Source organism: Larus michahellis, chromosome 19 (assembly GCF_964199755.1).
Source record: "Larus michahellis chromosome 19, bLarMic1.1, whole genome shotgun sequence".
Lineage (NCBI taxonomy): Eukaryota > Metazoa > Chordata > Aves > Charadriiformes > Laridae > Larus > Larus michahellis.
The window spans coordinates 3485878-3499459 of record NC_133914.1 but is presented as its reverse complement, the minus strand read 5'-3'; the positions used below and the strand labels follow the sequence as shown (position 1 = coordinate 3499459).

The following is a 13582-nucleotide window of genomic DNA, read 5'->3' as shown; positions in this document are numbered from 1 at the left end:
ACTGAAGTTCTACAGGGTCTGGACAGCTGAGGCAAAGTCCCCTGTACCTCCACACCAGGAACGCTCTCTGTGTGCTCTGACCTGAGCTTGTGCCGTGCTCTCACTCTGGAGCTGACTTTAGCTGACACCTGTCAATCCAAACCCAGGCAGAAGAAACTCACACTGGGAATGGACATGTCAGTTTAGCCTATAGAGGGAGGGAGTTGGTTGGACATGTAGCAAGGGTGTTCTTCATTTCAGCCAAATTTGCTGCCCAGGCTCAGGCTTCCTGTGATATTCAGCAACAAATATGTACAGGGAAGGAGCCAGGGGAAGGTTTCACTGAGGAAACTTGGGTCCTCTTTAAAAGAGATTGCAGATTGGCCCCAAGTACATGCTGTCCTCTAACCCCAGCACTCAACAGTCAGCCATACCTAACTCACAGGACTTCCCTCCCATCAACTGTCTCACACATACCACTTGAAACACAAAAGCACATTTACTCTTGCAAAAACACAAGGAACTGAACTCCTTCCCAGTGATTTACCACACCAGGAGCAGAAGGTGCTGTCAATGATGCCAGCAGTGCAAGGAAGGGCTGGGCCCACAGTTACCGCAGTGCTGAGATTCCTCACTGAGAGAAACTTATTTTTAAACATGAAAACAGTTTTTTAAATGGACCAGATGCAAAACATCGGGTATTGCTCCCAACCATTTCCCCCACTGCTGCAGCCTGATCAAAGCTGCCTGCCTTCAGGAAGTTATCTGATGTCAGCCAGTGACGCTATAGCAGAGATGAGTTTGGTCTCAGATACCTCAGTTGACTCCATTCACCATTAATCAGCCCTTCGTGAGCAGAGATATGGAAATGTCACTGGCAGAGGTGTCCCAAACTGCTCAGAATAAATTACCCTTATCAGCCAGCGGGGTAGATTCCAGCAGCAGAGATTGGGCTCAGATTCAGACTCCAGCTGAAGCATGAAGAGTGTTTGGATCCCGGCGTCTGCTCAGTTCACGCAGTTGCAGAGATGCCGGTTCCGATTTGAATCTAAGCACGGCACAGAAATGGGATTCCATTCAGTAAATTCTAAGTAGCAAGTAAAAAGGAAATATTATGAATGAATATGAGTCTGTCCTGGTGGACTACACTGAATCTGCTCAGGGAGCCTTGAAAGACACCTTTACGTGACAACTTAGTTTCTGTAGCTAATTAGAAAAGCTCAGGCCAGAGATACTTATCTGCGTGCAACATCTGGAACTCATAATGTCTCCGGTTTGCCAGCTTTCATGGTTTCATCACAAATCTGCTGATACTTGCTGTTGTTATTAGTTTATTTAGTTACCTTTTTAAAGCCTGACTTCCTGTCATCACATGATCATGTGAAAGTTTTCTCGACATAAAAAAATCTCTGTCCTTCATGATTGTTGCAAAATACCTCAAAACACAATCCCTATAGGCTCAGGAATGAAGAGACCGAAATGAAAATAACTCCCTCGCACACCCCACAAGAGTTAAGCAATTTTAAAGCCAGTCCTACATCTACCAGGGACCTGGCTCGTGGCTTCTGAGCCAGCCTTGCGTTTAGCAGGACCATGGCTCACGATATATTAGTGCTAAGGCTGGTCAGTATCGGAACCATCAAAGCACTCTGCAAATTTTAATTATTTCTCACTTCTGTTCTACAGCTGTCATTACTCATCTGAACCAGTCATGGGATACTGGTACAGGGGACGTTTTGGGATGGCTAGTATCGGCACACGGCAGCAGTCGTCCTGCCTTTCTCTTTCTCAGCACTTTGGCAGGAGCTGACTTTCCCACAATACCTTGAGGAGACAGCTGTTGGACCTGATTATTTATAGAGAAGAGGAAGAAGTTGGCTCCACAATCTTGATTTGACTCTAAAATTGTCCCTCGAGTTGGGATTCCGTGCTTAGATCCCAGGCCTGGTTTGGAGACACCTTCTGCTCCTGAAGCATTCAAATGAAAAGGCAAACGCAGAGGGAGGGGAGAAGCAGCGAGGCTGGGCAGGGGCTTGGTACATCAACTGTGGGAACTGAATCTCATTTCCACTGAGAAAACTGGAAACCCCTGCCAAGGGCTCTGCGTGAGTCACGGAGCTATCGTCTCGCTGGCTGATACTGCGCAGGTAACGCAGCACAAACTTCTGAACAACCTCATGTGGGAGAAGTGCCCTGTACTTGGAGCTCTAGTTCTCAGCTCTTCACAGGCAGGGAGGGATTTCCCTTTGAAAATCTCCAGCAAACAGGCCCAGTGTTGGCCCTGCTCCCTCCCCAAGGGCTCCAGCTTTGTCATGCTAACGTGCAGCCACCAAACTAAAAAGGAGAGCCCCCTGTGAAAAATATGCAGAGCCCACAGTGTGTCGGATGTTGCAGCAAAACCCAAGCAAAGCTGAAGCCTCCTGTAAAAATGACAGTTCTGGGTTGGTGAAAGAGGAAACTCAAACTTTTGGACTTAACCTTCTGGTGCAAGCACAGCTCAAGGGAGTTGCTGCAGGATGACATCTTCATCTGACAGGATGAGGGAGTCGGTGTCTCTCCGGCTCCCCTTTGGTGCTGCACACCACTGCTGCGACCGGCACTCTGCCAGCACAGACTAACAGCAGGGAAAGCTTTATCAAGGGGACATGGGACCTTCAGAGTCACTCCAGCACCCCCTCAGCTGCACAGCCTCCCTCCATCCACTCAGGTGCATCCACCCCTGGATGAAGCTGTGATCTAGTGAGGGTGCAGGTAATCACCACCAGATATCAGGTCTTCACCTGCCAGAGCCCACGCACCGCAGCCCACCTCCTGCTGACAGAGACCAAAAGCTGTAAGGAACCCAGGCTCCCCTCTGATCTCTCTCTACGGTACACGAGCAGGCACATGGCAGCTTGGAGGAGCCTTGAAACCCACCAGCATCATCTCTCCCAAACATCCTCCCCACGGCTCTGAAGTCTAGAAGAGAGAAACAAAACCAGATACCCATCTACTCCATGCTCTGGTAGTGGGCAAGCTCTCTTTGCTTCCCAGCTGGCACCTGTCTATCATATTTGATACCAAATAAAGGCCCACTTAATTCTGACTCGCTCTACCTGCTCATATTGCTTACTTTTCGTGGCCAGGCCATAATCCAACATCTACGTTAAAAAATCTTGCCATCTTAAATGAAACCTAAATTAATCAGTGCATCACCTTCTCAGATAACAAATCTAACCAAACCTTGTAAAAACTTATTAGATCCTTTTAAGATTGCCCAGCATCTAGGTCAAACGTATAAATCCATGAGCCTGCCTGCACAGCAAATCCAGTGGGTAAGTTTTCAACAGCCTCTGTAGGGGTGGAACTCCCTTCTCGGGGCAGGTTGTTGGTGGGGGATTAACAGAAAGTTCACCGCAAGGTACCAGTTGTCCTATGGAGGGGAAAAATATCAGGTAGTTTTGCAACGTTTAAAGAGATGCACCAAGAACGTCTTGGGTGGCAGTTAGTGCATAAGGGCTGCTGGCCCTTAGGAGCTTGGGGATTTTCCTACCTCATAGTAAATACCTCCTGCAAGAAGCACATACCTATTACAAAACAAACTGTGGCTTTAGCTTTGTTAAATAAATAAATCAATCTTCTTTTACTTCAAGATCTGAGAGTCAGCCTCCCTTCTAAGCCGACACTTTCATATTTTGCCCACAAATATTGTATGGCACCCAAGTATCAGGCACTGATGGCTTGAGAATGGCAAACCAAATTTACCTGCAAACTTTTGATGCCGGGTCTGAGCAGCAACGGCACTCGTCATTGATATTCAGGGAGGATCTGTGGCCATCACTTGTCTCTAAGGCACTGAAATGGAAAGCAGGAGACCAAAGCGCTGCTCACTGCACATCCCTGTGCCTGAGCTTTGCCTCTCACAACCTTTGTGCCTGTTCCAGTCGGAGGCCTGTTTGGGCAGTCCCGCACTAAGCACTTGGACACATGCCACCCCTGGGGCTCTCATGGGATTTGCAACCATGACCGTACGGCAAGTAATTTTATGCGAGTCTTAGAAAAATTTGCCTACCCTGAGTGTCTAGTCACCCACGCAAACCACTAGTGGAGATGTGACTTATAGCAATGCATTTTTACCCCAGTTTGAAACAAGATCAAACAAATTGTACTGCACCAGCATAAACCGTGTCTCTACTGGAGCCGGAACTGGTACTTGTGGCCAAAACCCAAGTACAGATGAGTCCTAAAAAGACACAAAAAAGGAAGCTACAATTTAATCTGAACCTGAAGGATTTATAACCTTGACAGTGAGATTTTTTCCTGTGAGTTCCTACAGTAGCTTTAGGATTAATCACTGCCAGTGAAATCAGTGTCTGCTGCTGTGATTTTCAGCAGAGAATGAAATCATTTTAGGATGAACTAGAAGGATCCAACCTGGGTCAGTCCCGGGAGCAGCCAGATTCAGAGCTCAGTGGAGAGGGGCAGAGCTGAAGACTGGGTTCAGCTGGAGGATGTTAGATGGTAAGAGAAAGCCTTGTTAAAAGAATTTAAATGTATTTTATCCATTCTTGAATGAAAGGTCAGACAAACAAGACATGAGTGTTCTTGCACTTGAAGGTGCTCAGCAGGTGGGCAGGGATAGGCTTACTCCTTGTCTTAGGTCTGCACTGCTTTTGCATTCCAGCTGGTGGGATTAATTGCATTACACTACTACTCTACCTCAACCATGCTTTAGAAGGAGAGGGAGGACCATAGACAGGGAAGACAACACAACCTAAGGAGCTCTTGCACCCAGCTACTTAATCCCACTATATGAGTAGATATCCGGGGAGCCCAGCCAGCTGTCTGGAGCCAGCATTGAACCTGGAGTGTAGACAAGTGTCAAATGGGGCAGCGCAGGGCCATCGGGAGCCTTCCCAAGGGATATTTTGGATTGTGGATTGTTCTTTTCTTCCACACAAGAAAAAAATGCCCTTTGCAGAGCCTTGCAAGCTGGCATCGCGTGGCAGTGTGCAGGCAAGGGTATTTGGAGACTCTCCCCCTTGACCCGAGCATGACATTTGGCTGACATTTCTACAGAGCCCATCCCTGCAGTATCAGATCCTTTCTCTCTGTGATCTCCCGTGTCCTAAAGACCCCAGGCAGCTCCCCTGGCTAACAGGAACCCAGATCGAATTCTGGCCATTCGCTGCCTGAGGTCAAGCTGTAAAACGAACAATCCAAAATTGCCCCGAAAGGCAGATGTACTAATTAGAGAAACCCTGGGTGGCAGTTCTGAGTATGATGCTTTTAATAACTGCAGGGATGTTGAGAAGCAAATAAATTATATGATGAAAGTCTACCAGGCTGCAGAACCCAGATATGTAATAAGCAAGACTGGCACCAAGACTGAAATTTTGCCCCCTGGGCTTGGCATTTTGTCTGATTGCCTTTCCAGATGAGAAGGTATCTGGAGCTTCCGGTCCTGCCGACTACTTGGCAGAAAGGTATTTCTCAACAACAACCTGCGGAATCATCCCAGGAAGGCTGGAATTAGAGAGCCAGCACTCACTGGCGCTCAGGGAATTACAGCTAGATTTTCACCAGGGAAAAGTAACCAAGGTTTCTCTCCTGATTTTTGGACTTAAAGTAGGCATAAACCATAGGGGAACTTTAAACATGCTTAATATTGTAGAAAGCTAGCTGGTTAAAGCCTTCAGTTCTTCTCTTTGCCAGCGCACAGATAGAAAGGCTCTGGCAGCTCCAGGGGTCGGGACTGCTGCCTATCTGTCTGTTGCCTCTGATCCCATCAAGCGCTCCACACTCTAAAGGTTTATCTTCCCAGCGCTCTTGTGAAGCTGGGAAAACCTCTCCTCTCTTTACGCTGTGAGATATGCCTTTACCTTGCAACACAGCACAGTGCAGAGGTCCCCACGAAAATGGAGACACAAATTGTTTGCATCTGCATAGTACAGCCCTCCGGGCCTGCCAGCCTAAAGCCACATGCAGTGGGTCACATGAATGAGCCTCTGCTGTTTCCAACCTAAGCCCGTTCTCCCAGCCACAGAGGCTCTTGCAGGGCCAGTGCACCCAAAATGACCAACACAGGGTCTTACAAGTAATCGCCGCAGAGCTAGGGCCCCAACACACTCGATTGTGTGGCAGTGGGGATAAGAAGGACACCCACCTTGCTGCTTTTGCCAGTCCATGGCATGCAGTGAAGCTCCTTGAGTCGCTTCCCTCCCTCCAGCTCAGCATGTTACACCCTCCCACACATCCGTCCATCACTCTGTGACTTCTTTGTGCCCTACATCAGGGCTACCTGTGCCCACCTTCCAGCTGTGCCACCCCACAACAGCTTGGTCCACACTCCTGTCTTGGCTGGGATCTGCATGCACCCATTGCCTCACCCAGCACACACCAGGAACACCCATGGCCTCCACTGACCCTGGGCTCTTCTCCCATAACCCCACCTTTGTGGCTTGACCAACAGCTCTAATAAATCTTGCAAATGAGGGTCTCCAATTACAGGAGGTTTGTAGCCCCTGAGAGTTTGCTTAGTCCCATAGGTCATCACAGCTTTCTCCCAGGGTGGACCTTGCTTGAAAGCAAACTCCCACACACATATAGACCCCACTTCAGACGTCTTGGCCAGCAGAGACTAACAAGTTGTATCGTTAGTCTCCTTGTTGCTCCCGCTAACAAGAAGCAAGGCAGGCTGGAAATGTTTGTCCATCCCTAGCCCATAGCTGCCTGAGGAAGGAGGACACCAGTGTCTGTATCATGCCTATAAGAGCTTTTATTCACTCACAGGCTGCTACACGTCCCAGACGAGCCACACACGGTTATTTTCAATGGCAATTAAAGACTAGCTCTTGTTTCAAGGGCTGGACAATGAAATTGCAGGAAGAGCTGCCCTTACCCAGCAACCATTATGTCAATGAATACACTAGATTGAGAGATGCTGACGCTCATCTTGACTCCAATTCACTTTTAATTCTCCTGGCCTGAAACAGTGCAGGAATAAAATGGGGAGCTTGTAGCCATTGCATGGGGATTTGGGAGCAGCACCTGTTCCAGGAATAATCAGCCCAGCAGGAGGAAAGTTTCTCTCGGCTGGTTTCCGAGCATTTACATTTTTGACCCTGTCTCAGCGTGATAATAGTGCACTTTGTCAGTCTTGCACAAAACCTCGCTGGGCTCTGTGACTGGTTTGTCCTGACTCCTGCATGGCTCTATTATGATTTTTCAAAAGACCTCCCATAAGGGTTAAATGACCTCACATTAGTGCTAATTTAGGGCTAACTTTCCTATTCAGCACTTAACAAAGCAATTGGTGTTTACCCAAGTCCCATAAAGTGACAGGGACCACACACAACCTAACTGCACTCAGCCTGGACACAGACAGAACTCCACCCCAGCCCTTTCATAAGTACTACCATTTTGTGAGAGACAGAGGGAGGGAGGAAAAAATAGGAGAGGCTGACGGAAAATCTTCACCCAGCCTGTGCCCAAAGCACGACAGGCTGAATTAAGCACCCAACAGTCAACCTGAAGGAGCTCCACTGCCGTCCCCAACAGACTGCAATGGGAAGAGACAGTGGCCATCCCTTCCGTTGCCCTACGTGGCCTAATTGCAACCTGCTGAGTCACAGACCCACAAAAGACTTGGCTGCTTCATTCCTTAGCTGCTTTTCTTCTCCACAGGCTCCTTGTGAATTTAATTCGTATTAATTTGATGCCAGTAAATCACCCTGCACAGCTAATAAATTAAATGTCTCATTGACCCTGCTGCTGGGAAAGGAAAGGCTCAGTGGAGAGCGAGCGGGGCGCGGGCTGACTGCACACCGACGGCTGCATATTGTCACCACAAAAGGAACTGCCAGTCTCGTCCCTGTCCCATCTACCTCTCTCCGTGATTAATGACAGTGCAAAGTAGGGCAGGCTGAAAATAACAACAAACCATGACTGATGTTCCCAAGCACAGAGCGAGACTTCAGCCGCAGAGAACTGGTGTCGTGACTGGAGCTGAACGGCAGATTTTACACCAGCTCGGCTCGTGCCGCTGTGGTGCAACGCGACCCAGCAACAGCAGCCGAGGGTTTATTCAGTGCATCGTTCCACTTCATCAGAGGCCCATGTGAAGCACAAGGGCTGTTATTTAGCCATATACTTGCCCCCTTCCCGTTGCAATTAAATAAGGTCGAAAAAAAAAAAAGAGAGAGGGAACACAAACATGTTATTGGCCGAGTGAGTAAACATTTCAGGCTCTTTTGCAATCATTAATGATAGTACAAGGGGTGTGTGAACTTCCTGCACACTGTACTGCAGTTCATTCTGAATTCACCAATGCAATTAGGGTGTCTTTTATGCAAGAGCTGAAATTCGCCTAGATTGATTTAACGAGTATAATTTCCTCTTTGGAACTGCTGGAAATTAATAATCACTTCTCCAAGCTCCATCTGGAATTCACTCCGTCAGCACAACACACAGCTACGATGGTGGCAGCTAAAGAGAACTGCATGCTGACTACACTCTTGTTGACTTTGTTCAAGTATTTCCTATACTTAGAGTGGGAAATATCTCAAATATGCAGCAAAGTCAACTATCCCAGCACAGCACACACCGATTTTTTCTCCAGTGACAACCATCACACAGACAATAAACCCAGTTCTCTTCTTGCTCACACTAGTTTTCATCGAGGCAACTGCACCAACTTAATTGGACTGACCCTAATTTGCAGCAAGTGAAAGTGGCAGAAGAAACTGATGGAATATTCTGAAGAGAAATGAAATATATACACCTAACCAGTTACATTTCTAAGGAGCTGCATTTGCACATAAAAATGTCAATTTGTGCATGCAAATCAGGTAACTAGCCACCTAATTCCCTATTTTCATGGCTACCTGCCCAATTTGGATGTATGGCTGCAGGATTTGGTGAGCTGAGAGCAGTGAACACCTCTCAGAATGTGCCAGTGACAGAATTATCTGTCCTCCAAGAATTCTATTCTTTCTTGCCCATTTCAAACTCAATGAAAATCTATAAATGAAGTCAGACAAATTAAAAACAAGGACAGCTTTATAGCATATGGGGACACCACTTAAGTGGCTAGCAGCTAAAAGACTAGAATGCTCTAGAAAGAAAACTGTTTTGTTTATTAAAACAATTAATACAGCTTTAAAGGAAGAGCGCTGAAGTAGGTGTGAATGAACTGCCCTTCTCAAAACTGAGGTGTGGCTGCTCCAGAGGTTTTCCCAGCATTTTGGTGTCTTTTGATGTAAACCACAGAAACTAAACTATATGAATTAAAATCAGAGCTCCTTAAAATTCACTAGTTCCAGGATTATTCTTGGGAGCTGACCCATCCCTAGAACACCCCACAGGTGTACAGTCACAAAGGAACTCACATGAAAGTTTGAGCAAGTCTTTGTTGCCTTCTTCCACCCTGGTGTTGACCCATTTCTAGCCATCAGTAGTTTCCATCATTTTTTGGATGAGAATCTCTATAAGTTTTCCATTCTTCTGTATATAATCAGTTTAAACCAACTGACAATAAGCTTCCTTTCCTCAGTTACCATCTGCAGACCCACTAGAAATCATGCAAATCCCCTAGGAGTCTGTGGTTAAAAAGAATTGATCCCCATCCCTTTATTGCTTCTCCAGCACATATCATACCCTTTACTCAGCCTCTTGGGAAGAGGCAGGACTTAGTCCAGCATAGTTTTTCTCTGGACAATAACAGTTAGCTCTACCACCGAAAGCTGCATGTTGGAAGTACTCTACAGGGACCATCTAATTAAAGATTATGGCATCCCTGGGAGATATACCAACCCATATGATTCTCTCTATCGATAACTGGGGAAAACAGACTCAAAGATGAAGCGTCTTGCCCAAGAACGCAGCATGAGAGCAGCAGAGCCAAGATAACAACAAGCACTACTGATTCCTGCCACACATTTTTCCAGATTCTGGTCGGGACTAGGAAAAAAAAAACCCTCCTAAAATCTTCCTCTGCTAAGTTTCTGCCTTTCTTTGGAGCAAAGACAGCTGGAAATCAAATGAAAATATCTCCTTTTACAAGACCTCCATCCAGTTTTGCAAATAAACAGATAAGCAGCCACCCAGTGGGGGAAAAAGATAACTAGCTGGGCTCTGAGATGCAGAAAGGTGTGTAAAAAAAAAAGTTTCAAGGATGGTAAGATGGATGTGCAGGAGATGGAATTACAGACAACCCTAATAAGGGAAAGGAGAGTTTGAACTTCCTGTGAAAAAGAAAAACCACAAACAAACCTGGGAGATTCTCAGCGCCACGGAGAAAGGAGTAGGGAGAGGCGGGGTAAAACTGCACAAAGTAGGAAACTGCCAGAAAACTTTGAGCTTTAAAAGTCTTCCCTTTTATCTAGAGAGCTTTGGGGTAAGAATGGAGCAAGAGGGAGTAATAAGCATAGGTGCTAATTGCATGGAGCATCTCCATGGAGCTTTAGATTAAAGACTCCAGCACCTCGGGGGGTGAAGGAATCTGTTGATCTTGGAGACAGTATGTGGGGCAGGCAGCTGCACCCTTTGTTACTAACCTGCCTCCCTTCCCCATCTGATCATGTAAATGAGAGCTACAAATGCTAGAGTTTACAGCATGCAACATCTGAGTTGGGATCTCTGGGGAGACAGGGATGGATTTATTTACATGTTCCGAGTTATCTCTGCAAATGATCTAACAGGGGCCCCTTCACATCTGTAGAGTCCTGATGAAAGTAAAAACATTGTGCCCAGGTATTTTTGTTTGTGCTCATGGCACTGAAGACAAAAAGGCCAGATTCTTTGCCTGTTTTACACCCCCTTAGCACTAGCATTCATTACAGTCTGCTCCTACGAAGTATGGCATGTCCTTGACGATGAATGTATTTTTCAGGGGAAGAACCAGCACCAGATTCAGTCTGAATTGCCAGTTTGGCCCCAGATCTTCCCCAGATGCCAGACCATGGCATCTGATCCTCATGGCTGCTGATCCTGACACCCCAAATGAAGCTGCATGGCAGCAAGAAAATCTTTGGGAGGGATCTTCCTGCCATGGCAAAAGGCTGCAATAGTGGGAGAGCAGAGGATGGGCCAGATTAGTCCTACTCCGGTGCTCCAAGTTATGGTGAAGCCCTCCCCGTATCTGTACCATGAGGGCCTCAGGGAAAATGACTTCTCCACCTGCGATCTGAGTGTGGGTGCTTGGCAGCAAGGATAACCTGGATAACCGTAATCCTGTTTGGAGCCAGGAGGGAGGACAGTAACCCCTCTGCTCTCTGCCAACAGCAAAAAGGGAAACAATAAGAAGCAAAGCCCCAGGTGCTGGTGGAGCAGAAACAGTTTGTCTCCACAGACACCAGGCCTATTTGGCACAACACCCCTCACTCCATGCCTGCACTGCTGTTCCCAGGGAGATTCGAGCAGAGGAGAAGCAGCCACAGCCCTCAGATGGGGTATCTGTTCAGCTCTGTGAGCTATCTGAAACGTTTAAGTACCTTCTCTTGCTGCAGGATGATGGTAGCCCAGGACTGCCGAATTCACCATTCTTCACGTGGTTCCGTGCTTTCTGTGCAGCTGACTTTATGCCTGCATTGCTGACAGATTTTGTTTTTGAAGAGGGGATGCTCCTATACTAACCAAGCAGTCCTTCCTGTCAGTAAAACAAGCAAACTGAGCTAGTCCCTCACTGCTATTGCCAGAAGGGGGGCCAGGGGGGGAGGACAAAGAAGAAGAAAGAAGGAAAAAGGAAAAAGAAAAAAAAAAGGCACCAAATAAACCAACCCATGAATCAGCCTCTGGAGCTATTTATAACAGACGTACTGGCAGGTGTGTAATTGCCCTCCTACCGTTATCAGCTGGAGCTCATGAAGGCCCTGCAACCACCTGTACCTCCATAGCAGGGATGCCCAGGGAGCTCTGGCCTCCACCCCAGTGCACCCAGCACCTTCCTTTAATTAAGTGTGGGGCCTCTTCCCACCCCAGTGCTACCCTGCAGACTCAGCGCTCCCTGCGAGAATGAAAGTGGTTGTCGCTGAGGTCCACGGCTTTGTCTTGGAGCCACAACAAGAGCTATGCAGCAGTTTCAGTCCCTGCTTCTATTAAATCTAGAATCTCAGGAAACAGATGGGAAGCAAATCTTTCAATTCCTAGATTTCTGGATCTCTTCCTTCTATGTAGGGTCCTGTTGCCTTCTCTTTCACGTAGGTTACTCCAGAAAATATCTACTACGGGATAGCTTGCACCCTTCCCTGCCACATCTGTTACAAAGAGTGTCAATGCTGGCTTAGAGGACATACCATGTCATGCAGAAGCAACTTGTGCTTTCCATTTTTACCACAGTAGCCATTCTTGGGCATCTTTGTACATGATTTTGCTTTCAATAGTATTCTTTCTTTGAAATAAAAAGATTTCATATTCTTTCATATAGCCCCAGAGCCTGCAAACCTCTCATTTTGGAAGAATCAGAGTCATTTGAGAAGAAAAGAAAAGAAAGACAAAAAAAAAAAAAAAAAGGAAGTTCTTATCCTTACTTATTGGGGAAAAAAAATCTAGAGCCAAAGAACAAATAAAACTAATTGAGCCCCACGATTTCTGCAGTGCACTTCCTGACTTTTGAATGCATAAGGTTCATTTAAAGAGCAACAAAAATGGGTGGGGATACAGTTGAATTTCCTTGGCCTGTGCTATGGAAAGATGATTCAGAGAGCTCTCAATGGGGCTTATGGAGGGCATTGCAAAAACTGCACCCTTTGCTAACAGAACCGTGGTGATGAGCAAAGCAAACAGCTCCTCCAGCCTGGCCTTGCTAAGGGGAGGCTATTTGCCCCACAGCTGTGACTCCCATCCGTACCTGTGCGCCACTCTTTGGAGTCCTGCTAACACGAAGGCCATCCCTGAGCAGCGAACTCCATCCTGCGAGGTGCTGAGCACCCTCAGCCGGACCCTGTGGGAAAAAGCAGGCTCCGAGTGAAATTAAAGGGCAGCATATGGCGGGCTCCTAAAAGGAAATAGCTGTGTCCAGCGCATAGCAGAGCAGAGGAATTTGCAGCCGCAGGAAGGCGACTGAGACAAACAATGTTGACTGGGTTTCAAACTTGAGTTGGAAAATTTTATGACTGCAAATAACACTGGCAGTCGTATAACCCAAGGGAAAAAATAGGGGTAATGAAACCTCCTGCTTCAGGGCATGAGCTGGTGGCCTCTAGGGACAACAGAGGAATTTTTTCTCCAATTCACAGCATTGCTCAAGTAGCTGGGTGCATTCTATAGGAGTTTCACCATCCATAGAAATACTGGGCATCAACTGTTGATGGTAAAAAAAAGATACTGCACTGGACAAGCCACTGGCTTGGTTTGGTAAGGACATCTAGCAGATAAGTCAGGCAGCAATACTGCCATGAAATAAAAGGGACATTGGATGAGAGTACAGCCCTGGGCTCCTAACAGATCAACAGGGATGCTCTCCAAGGACCAGAGATAAACACAGGAGACACAAAGAAAAAGAAAAATGTGGGCCAAACCTTTGTGTTTTGACTCTGAGCTGGAGCAGACTACCCAATACTGTTATGCTGGCCAGCCAAATAATATGTCTGTGGAATTGATTTTAAATTCCCACCTTTGATGGCTA

General features: G+C 46.9%; 1 protein-coding gene across 1 annotated transcript in view; it reads right to left on the bottom strand.

Moving 5' to 3' along the window:
• The window catches only part of GRHL3 (grainyhead like transcription factor 3), a 46614-nt gene extending 33790 nt beyond the window's left edge, over positions 1 to 12824 (bottom strand). Inside the window, exons 1-2 of the mRNA XM_074562739.1 lie at positions 11451 to 12824; positions 891 to 1027 (exon numbers count right to left, since the gene is read on the bottom strand). The gene's annotated coding sequence lies outside the window, so the exon portion shown is untranslated. The remainder of the gene's footprint in view (positions 1 to 890; positions 1028 to 11450) is intronic.
• Positions 12825 to 13582: the final 758 nt, after the last annotated feature.